This window comes from Musca autumnalis, unplaced genomic scaffold (genome assembly GCF_047663935.1).
Source record: "Musca autumnalis isolate F117 unplaced genomic scaffold, ASM4766393v1 scaffold_2, whole genome shotgun sequence".
Taxonomy (NCBI): Eukaryota; Metazoa; Arthropoda; class Insecta; order Diptera; family Muscidae; genus Musca; species Musca autumnalis.
Window position 1 is genome coordinate 857,131 of NW_027411755.1, and position 9,434 is coordinate 866,564.

The window sequence follows — 9,434 nt, forward strand, 5'->3', positions numbered from 1 at the left end:
AACATCAGGAACAAGCGTTCTGATACAAAATTCTATCGTGTTGGGATCCATGGACAACGAAAATGCCTTTAGTTCGTTCGGGTCACTTCGTTTTATTTTTTTATAACGGTAAAAGTTGTGAAAATCTGGGCTTCTTACATTTTCAAATTTAAACGGGCATATCTTCTTTTTTTCACAACGGATTCCTATTGATCCTTCTTCCTTTTCAAGGGGTGAATAATGTCTTTCGAACAAGTTTATATTTTTTTAATCGTCTCACAAATGCTAAGTTATAGTGGTTTATGTCTGAAAACCCCCACAAAAAAACTATAACTGAATTTCTCACAATTATCAAAATATATATTGAACAAAACAAAAAAAAAACATATTTTTGAAAATTATAAGAAATTCAGTTATAGTTTTTTGTGGGGGTTTTCAGACATAAACCACTATAACTTAGCATTTGTGAGACGATTCACCACTTTAAACGGAAGAAGGATCAATAGAAATCCGTTGTGAAAAAAAGAAGATATGCCCGTTTAATTTTTACATATATGGAATCCTATGCGCGATTATAATATTTGAAAAAAAAACGGATCATAAATTACAGAGATACGCGAGTAATATTAGTTTTTTATCAAAAAGTTGTTTGAAATAGGTGTATATTGACATATTTTTGATGCTACTGAAATCGGATGCGCATCAAAATCGTATACACATTGCGTGACTTTTACCCACTTGAATGTTTTTCGCATTTATAAACCCCAATCTCCATAAGCAATCGGTACCTTGATGACATTTCCTTCGCATTTTAACCTCGCTAATTCGAAATCCTCGATAATTCGTATAAATTTTCCGGTCCCTTGAATTACGAATTATTGAGGTTCTACTGTATTACTTTTAATTTCCTATCCTTATAAGGTATCACTGTAAGCAACTAAGCCTTCGTGATTGTAAACCATATTTCTTGATGAAGTTTTCGCTGAATACATTAGTTGGAGAACTCCCTAATATTTTTCTAATTTTTCTAATCAAACCAAAAAATATATTTGGAACAATATTCGAACAATAAGTTTTTCTCTTTTGTTGTTGCTATAATATGCAATTTATAAACCCCAATCTCCATAAATTTGATTTCATAATTTTCTACGCATTGTCCAGATTCTGTAGATATTTTTAATTTATTTTTTAAGCTTTGTACGGACTCTTGGGCAGGAAAATTCGGATTTACTATATTTAAACATCAACGAATAGATATGGAATGCTGTTAAACGGATTATGCATAAAAACAAATAAGATATTTTTAAATATTTTTTCTTTAAATGAGTATAAAATGAGTATATAACTTTTGCGCGCACCGACCAATTTTGTAAACGAATTTAAAACCAAATTTTGTTTCTTAACCTCTATACTAAAAATCGTAGATGTGCTCGCAAAAATTTGGTTTTACCATATATTTATTTACAAAACATACATATATAAAAAATAATAAAGAGAAATCCCAAGTATAATTTGAAACAAAGTAGCTTCCATCAAAAATGATTTTAAGGGCAATGACACCTAATGTATGCCCGAGCAACCCTGTGCGAGAAACGATCGTTCTGAAAAGGCGTTAACATTGGTATGTGTATTTGTTGGATTTTAAAGATCAGTAATACAATTCTCTAACCCATTTTTAAGTTACCGACAAAAATCGGTAAAATTAAAATGCTTATAATTTTCCGTAATTAACGACAACATTCGGTAAGATAGCGACCAATGAAAAGTAGTCGTAAAGTTCTACTGAAAAATGAGAATGAGTTTGGGGGAGATATGGGCGTTAGAAAAAATCATTGTGATTTGTATGTAACATCGAAGTTTAAACGCTGTTTCCTCAAAATGACATTTTTGAAAGCGGTCTTCATATGTTTTTGTGGGATTATTATACATATAAATAGAGAGAGACAATTCAAAAAAATCTATCAATTTTTTAGTTAAAGTTGAAAGTTTGATTTTGACAGTTCACAATTTTTTTAATGGATATTTTTTAATTCCGTTTCGCTTATGGGCAAAATCATTAGGTTCTTAATGATCACACAAAAAAATATGCTGATCGGTTTATTCGTTTTCGAACTACAGCGAACATTGTGCAATATTCAAAAAAAAAATCGTGTGACCTTTCGTGTGACCTTTCACATAAAAACAAAATTTTCTAAAAAAGTTTGGTAGTTTTCTTGTAAAAATTCATGACAACATTTTTTCGCCCTCAATAAGTGGTCATAGCCCCCTAAGAACACAATAAACACATTTGGAGGTTTTGAAATTTTATGATCACTTTTAGCAGCTATACCTAACTCTCAGCGCGACGTACAAAAATTATTCACCAACCTACCACAACAAAGCTCTCTGAGCGTCCGTATTACCCAAATACGTTGAGTCTAAAATGGCATTTTAAAACACAAAATCCGCGACCGAAACTTACTTAAATGTTTTCATTCGTAAAACAAATAATTTTCCTTTGCAATGAATTGTACCTATTCATGTTTTGTTGGGCTTTTGTTTTTAAAATACAAAAACACACGCACAATAACAAACAATAACGTTCTGTCAAAGTTAAATTTTTTCGACTTACAAAAAGTATACGCTCGACGCATTTCGGTAGTTCTCACAAGAATACATGTGTTCTACTTTTTTCACCACACACGCCCTGGGTATACGGACGTATATAGGTATGGGTCTAAAATCGATATTATATCCTACTAACATTAAATGTGAAGTAGTGTGGCTAAACTTCAGTTGTTCATAAAGAAAACGTGAAGTTCCGAATAATAGATTGTTAGAGTAAAACTGAGCTCTCCTTGTCTCGAAATATGCATATAGAACCTTGGGCAGAAACCATCGAAGTTTTTTTAATGACCAACAGGTCGTTAGGGAGAATGTATTACTACAACTACCTTTAATGTACGGCTGTTTGACGCCACATAGCATTGAAAAAATCGACAAATACCTTTCGGTGAAAATGTTCGGAAAATTCGTTTCAACTCACCAAATTCTGTATAGGTAGATATGAAATAAAAAAAGACAATAATACCAATTTGACCATTACTTTTGCCTGACCAAATCGAATCTATCTATTCTTTATCTACACACAATTATTTTCAAAGAATAATACACTGGCCATGATTTTGTATAGTATAGATGGCCACCACCACAAGAGAATACATTGTGGTTATCAATAGAATAAATGGAAGCGTTTGGTGTGTAGTCAGCTAGTCAGCATTTCGCACAATATTAAATTTGTAAAGTTTAGTTTAGTATTTTTATTCCTATACGAAAAGTGGCAGCAACAGTGCGGCGAACGTATACAAGGACACCGTAAAAGCACGCAACATTATACATACACATATAATTTATGGCTTCGATGAATAACTTTTAAGGATACTGCTCCACAACACACTAAAACATTGATTAAATTTTCGAATACTTTTGTAGTGTTTAAAAAACTATTTGCAATAATGGACTTTTAAAAAACTTACCTGTAATAATAATCTTTATGAACTGACCAATTACTATGTTATGTTACTACGTGTTTTCCTTTCATTCACAACAACTAATTCGTGTAGGTTAGACCTTCGTAAGGAAACTTCGTTCTTATGACGGATACATGTAGATTGCTTGACACTTGTAGTTAATTCCATTTTCTTTGGATGGATTAGGTTCCAGACATTTTTCGAATCAACAAATAAAAACATGACACATAAAAAAATGTTTGCACTATGACGATATCGCGCAATGGCATTATAAATATTTTTAGACCATTGTATTCTCAATATTAACTCCGCACAATTTATTCACACTAAAATTTGCAATAAAAATACTCCATTTTTGACAATAATACACAACAAAACTCCATCATCATCACAGTCACACAGGAAATTATTACTGTTAGTGTTGCCATATAGTTGTATCGTTGACATTTCGAAAAGAACGTTATGTTCGAGAGAGCAAACTAGAGAGGTTACAGTGAGAAATATTAAGTACTTAAGTAACCGGTATGTTTATCAGAAGAATCCGTTGATATTAGGTTTGTTCCCTTAATTTCCAGCAGAGTTTGAAAAGACACATTAAGGCAATATACCATAACGTTTTGTACCATACCAAACATAAAAAGCTTTGTTCCTTTACTTTTTTTAATGGTAAAAGTGGTAAAAGAGAAAATTTCTCAAAATTGCTCTCTCATGAACATTTTACCAGAAAAGTAAATGAACGGAAAAATGGTAGTAATGGTAGCATGTCAAACAGAAACATAAAAACTCATTTTTCGTCTTTTATTTCATAGTTTTTTCAGCGTTCGACTTTTCCTTATGTTTTTCGTCCATTTTTTCTTCATTGTGAAATAATCGTAAAAAAATCGAAAAATCAGTTCGACCATATTTTGCCTGCATAAATTTTGCTGGTAGCCTGTGGTAGAAGAGAAAGGCAAATGTGCTCTCTCCTCTCTCACTCTCTTAAAAATTGCAGCCAGTTTTACCCTTTAAGGAACGCTTTGCAGGTTAAAAATGGTAACAAATGGTAAAAATAGTAACCTCAGGTAAGTAAAGGAACACAGCTATAATTGAAAATTTCCACAAAAAACTTCATAATACTAATGCTAAGTTTATATTTACGAAATCCACTCGATTTCAACTGTCAAATCCATTGCTTAAACGTCAAATGAAATCCAATTGATTTCAGATGAGTTTTCATTTGACGTATACGCAAAGGAATTGACAGTTGAAATCGAGTGGATTTCGTAAATGTAAACAAAGCATAAGTTTATAGTACGTTTATATATAACCGGTTTAACAAACTAACTGGGTTTAAAATGTCAATTCAATTGCTTTTATTTCCTCATAAAGAAGAGCTATGTTCCAGAACTAAAAAGTTTTTACAATTTTTAAGACTTTTACACATTTTACCCGAAAAACCGTTCCCGTACACAAAAAAGTTGTAAAATGTTAATTTCTCTTTGAACAAAAATGGCGCTGAATGGCGCTCTCTTTAAAAACTTTTTAGTAACATGGTCGCCGGCGTCTGATTGGCTGTTACGCCGACTTTGACATTTGTTCCAGTTTTTTTGACGTATTTTCCATTTCTCCGTTCCCGAACTATTTCAAAAAATTTTTGTGTGAGAACAATTTTTTTACAGTTATCTCTTTTACGAGTTTTACCATTAAAAAGTACGGGAACGAAGCTAAGGTCAACCTTGCAAAAGGCTGTAACCCTGGTATAATAAAGTAGAGGTAGGCCAGGTATGAAAATCGGTGAAAAACGCTGTAGCCGTGGCTTAAAACGTCAAATGACATGGAGCAATAATAAAGGTAGATGTATTTGCAAAGTTAGGCGGTTCTTATCTTCTACTTGAAAATTTTTGCTGATCTAATATTGTGATTGCTTTCATCCGATTGCAGATACGGCGACATTTCAACTAGAAATTTTACAATATTTGTAATTTTTTCCGTTCGCGTACTTTTAGAACAAATTTCAATAAATGTCAATACTTGACAAATCGTTCATTCGCAAGTATTTCTGCATATTAAAAACTCAACCATTTTATTTAGCCTACCTTATGCTTGTTTTACATTCTGCGTCGTTTCGTGATTTCGCGCGGAATCAAGCAAAATTTATCATGATTTCGCATACAAAAATGAAATCATCTCATTTCGTGATTTCAGTGAAATCAACATCAAAATCACAGTACACATGATATACAACCCTGTTTTTGCCTAAAAAAGTACCAAAAGGTGCAACACTTTTCACGTATCACAATAAACAAGGTAGATGGTCAATTCCTGCAACAAAAAATTTTAGTATCAAAATTTGTAAACAATGTGAAAAAAATATTAAACGACTCTGCTACAATGCTATTTTTAATTGTATTCCCGTACTTTTTTAATGGCATTGTTAGAAAATTTGTCAAAAATTGCTGCCCCATACAAATTTCTTAAAAAATACGGGAACGGAAAAATGGCGGAAATTGCAAAAACTGCAGCATAAATGTCAAAATCAACGTATCAGCTATCATATTAGATGCCAATGAACATGCTTGCTGCTAGTTTCTACTAGGCCAAAATTGTATGGCAGAAAACAGAAGAGGGTGTTATTCGGCGCTATTTTTGTTTAAAGGGAAGTGCAAGTCTTGCTAGATTTCGGAGTACGGGAACGCATTTTTAGCACTAAAGGGAAAACTACTGCAAGTACTAATAATGTGCAGGTTCTGAGCACAACTTTTTCTATTAAAATTTAGTATTATGGCTTAACGATAAAATCATTTTTTTATTTTTTCATTTGTTAGTACTATACACAATTAATACGATGTATAGATAATTTTACGATAATTTTCCAAATAAAGTTGTAAAATTCTATATTGTCGTATATTTTTGATGATTAATTCAATTTACAACTTGTTTTGAAAATTCATGTTCGATCAGCTGCGCATATGCATCTACCTTGATCATTGTGATATGTTTGAAATCAACAAAAAATAAGTTTAAACACCGGGGTGTATTTCAGGATTTCGTGAAAGCCAGTGGAGTTTGGAGCGCAAATGTAAACTTGACATTATACATTATTAGAGTTGGGCAATCTAGTTCCCGGAGCGGATCGATCTTTCTAGTTCCTTTTCCCAAAAGGAACTAGTTCCTTAATATAGTTCCAAATAGTTGCGAGACCGATATAGTTCAACGAATCTTTCTCTTTCATCGTTCCAAATAGTTCCGAGACCGAAATGGTTCAACGAATTTTCCGTTCGAAATAGTTCCGAGATCGAAATAGTTCAATGAATCTTTCTCTTTCGTCACTGTTTTTGTTTCCTTCGTTCCAAATAGTTCCGAGACTGAAATGTTTTCATGGTTTGGTGGATGAATTGACATAAAAATAAATAAATTGCAGCGAACAAACATTGAAGGAACAAGAAAAACGAAAGGAACTATATGAACTAAAGGAACTATATCAACGCAAGAGCTGGATATAGTTCCTTGTCCGGAATAGTTCCTGGAACTAGTTCGTTCCGGAGCTACACAAATCTATACATTTGGTCTGTTCCTTTACTTTTGAAAATAGTAAAACCGGCAAAAGTAGTATAAGTTTTAAACTGCTCCCATATGAATTGTATTGTGCCTGATGTAAAGGAACGCTTTTCGAGTAAAAAGTGGTAAAACTGGAAGATTCTTGCACGTAAAGGAACACAGCTATTATTGTACCATGATTTTGAAGATAGACGCCAAAAAATGTATTTATTTTAAAACAAATACTAAAAACCAAAATTTTGAATGAAAAATTTAAATATTTGTAGAATTTGTTGAACAATACATTGAATAATAATTTCGGAACGAAGTAGCGCTAAGAAAATTGTCTATGTTTACAAAACCTTTTTGACATTAGGTGTGTCTTTTTACGTGATAATTTGTAATAATTCTGACGAAATGTTACTAAATGCTGTCTTTTTACACAAAAGTTCAGTAAAAGAGAGCGAAGTGAGAGAACAATTTTGACATTTGTTTGCTGAGAAATTGCTAAAAGTTGCTGAAATAATTTTTTCCAGCAACATTTAGCAAGTTCGATCAGCTGCTTTTTAATCATCTGCTAATGGTCAGCTGCTCAATGTTTACCTTATTTTTGTGGGAAAATACTATAAATATTACGATTCAGCTATATTTATTGATTATTTGATTAATATATTAGTAATTTTTTTGTTTATTTGGCTTAAAATTGAATAACTTTTTCATTGCTTTGGAGTTAGTTTTTCTTTCATGCATTGGCGCTAATGTTTTTGTTTTGGTTATCAACTGTTATCTTGCTAAAGTTTACTAAATGCTGTCTTTTTACTTTTTTCTCTATTTTCGTATCAAAGAGTAAAATCTCCTAATTTATTACTATTTCTCAAACGAGTGCAAATGACTTTTCCCAATTTTTCTTGTTGTTTTGTATAAAAAAAATGCTGAAATTTATTTAATAATTTTATTTTTCTTTTATAAACCGACAACAAACAACAATTTTTACACTTTAAATAAAAATACAATAAGAAATCTCTATTTTTCTTAGTTTACGATAGGAAATTTAGCTACGAGTAATTTCTCTCTAATATATGGGCCGATTCCGTACAGCGAGGCGAGTCGTGTCGCGTTGACAAATGAAATTTTTCGATTTCGTATGGCAATATCGCCTGACGTTGTCAAATTTTGTCGCCGAAATGTTCATTTTCCGGCGACAACAAATTAGCTGTCGCCGTACATTTTTACTAACGAATAAAATAAAATAAAAAAAAAATAAAAATAACTTGTTATCGACGATTATTTTCTATCGCTGTACGTAGTGCATTTTTTAAATTTTGTCACAGAGACGATAGACGACGCGACATGACTCGCCTCGCTGTACGGAATCGGCCCATTATGCTCAATAACTCGATAATTTTACTCGATAACGAATGTTGGCATCCCAACTTTGAGTACTCGGTTCGAAACAACTCGATATCGAATCACATAATTAGGCTCCAGGGTAGAGCTGACAAAAAATCGATGACACTATCAATAAAATCGATTGTTTTTTAAAAATTAAATATCGATAGATAGTTTTGCCTATCGATATTATCGGAACAAAAACCCCCAACCCAAAACTCATTAAAATAAATAGAAATTTCGCTGCTTTTCGGTTTTGTGTGTGTGTGAGAAAATAAGCCCGTAGTCACACGTACATATTTTTCGGAAAGGTAAAATGTATTTTTTTAATATTTTTATAAGATAAAAGCAATTTTTTATTCTCCTTTGCGTTTCTGTGAACTACTTGTACAAAATGTCAAGAAAAGCATTGACATATCCGCTATTTTCATCTCCAAATTAATGGTGTTGACAGCTTACCGATAATATCGATAGTAATCGGTATTTTAAACTATTATATCGAAAATATCTAATGTTGGGAATATCGATGGTTTGCCAGCTCTACTCCAGGGGCCTAATTATTGCTCTGTTTCAGTACTGCAAGAATCTACAAATTTTTACTATTTTTTCCCGATAAAGGACAAAATGTTATCGTAGAAAAAAGTAGTAGCTTCTTGCAGGTTCTGTAGTGCGATTCTCTAACACATTTTTGGAGTTACCGACAAATATCGGTAAAATTAATGGTCTGTTCCAGTACTGCAAGAATCTACTAATTTTTACTATTTTTTCCGATAACATAAAGGAAAAAATGTTATCGTAGTAAAAAATAGTAACTTCTTGCAGGTTCTGGAACACAGCAAAAAATTCTTATTATTTTGGAAATTAACGATATTATACGGTAAAGCTGAAAACACATACAACGTTTGGGTAAAGTTTTGTGTCGTTTTGGCCGTTTTTACACTGTTGGGCATGATGCCGAAAAATTCAAATTAATTTGAAATATATGCCGACAAACTGATAAACGCTGGACGTTGGTATCGTCGTCGCCCTGTTGTTGTTGTT

General features: G+C 32.3%; 1 protein-coding gene across 2 annotated transcripts in view; it reads right to left on the reverse strand.

Annotated features, from left to right (window-relative positions):
• LOC141393484 (uncharacterized) overlaps window positions 1–3,908 on the reverse strand; it is an 82,569-nt gene extending 78,661 nt beyond the window's left edge. The window contains exon 1 of one of the 2 annotated variants that reach the window (XM_073966495.1): window positions 3,495–3,908. The gene's annotated coding sequence lies outside the window, so the exon portion shown is untranslated. The remainder of the gene's footprint in view (window positions 1–3,494) is intronic. The other variant, XM_073966496.1, reaches the window with a different exon arrangement.
• Between the last annotated feature and the right edge of the window lie 5,526 nt (window positions 3,909–9,434).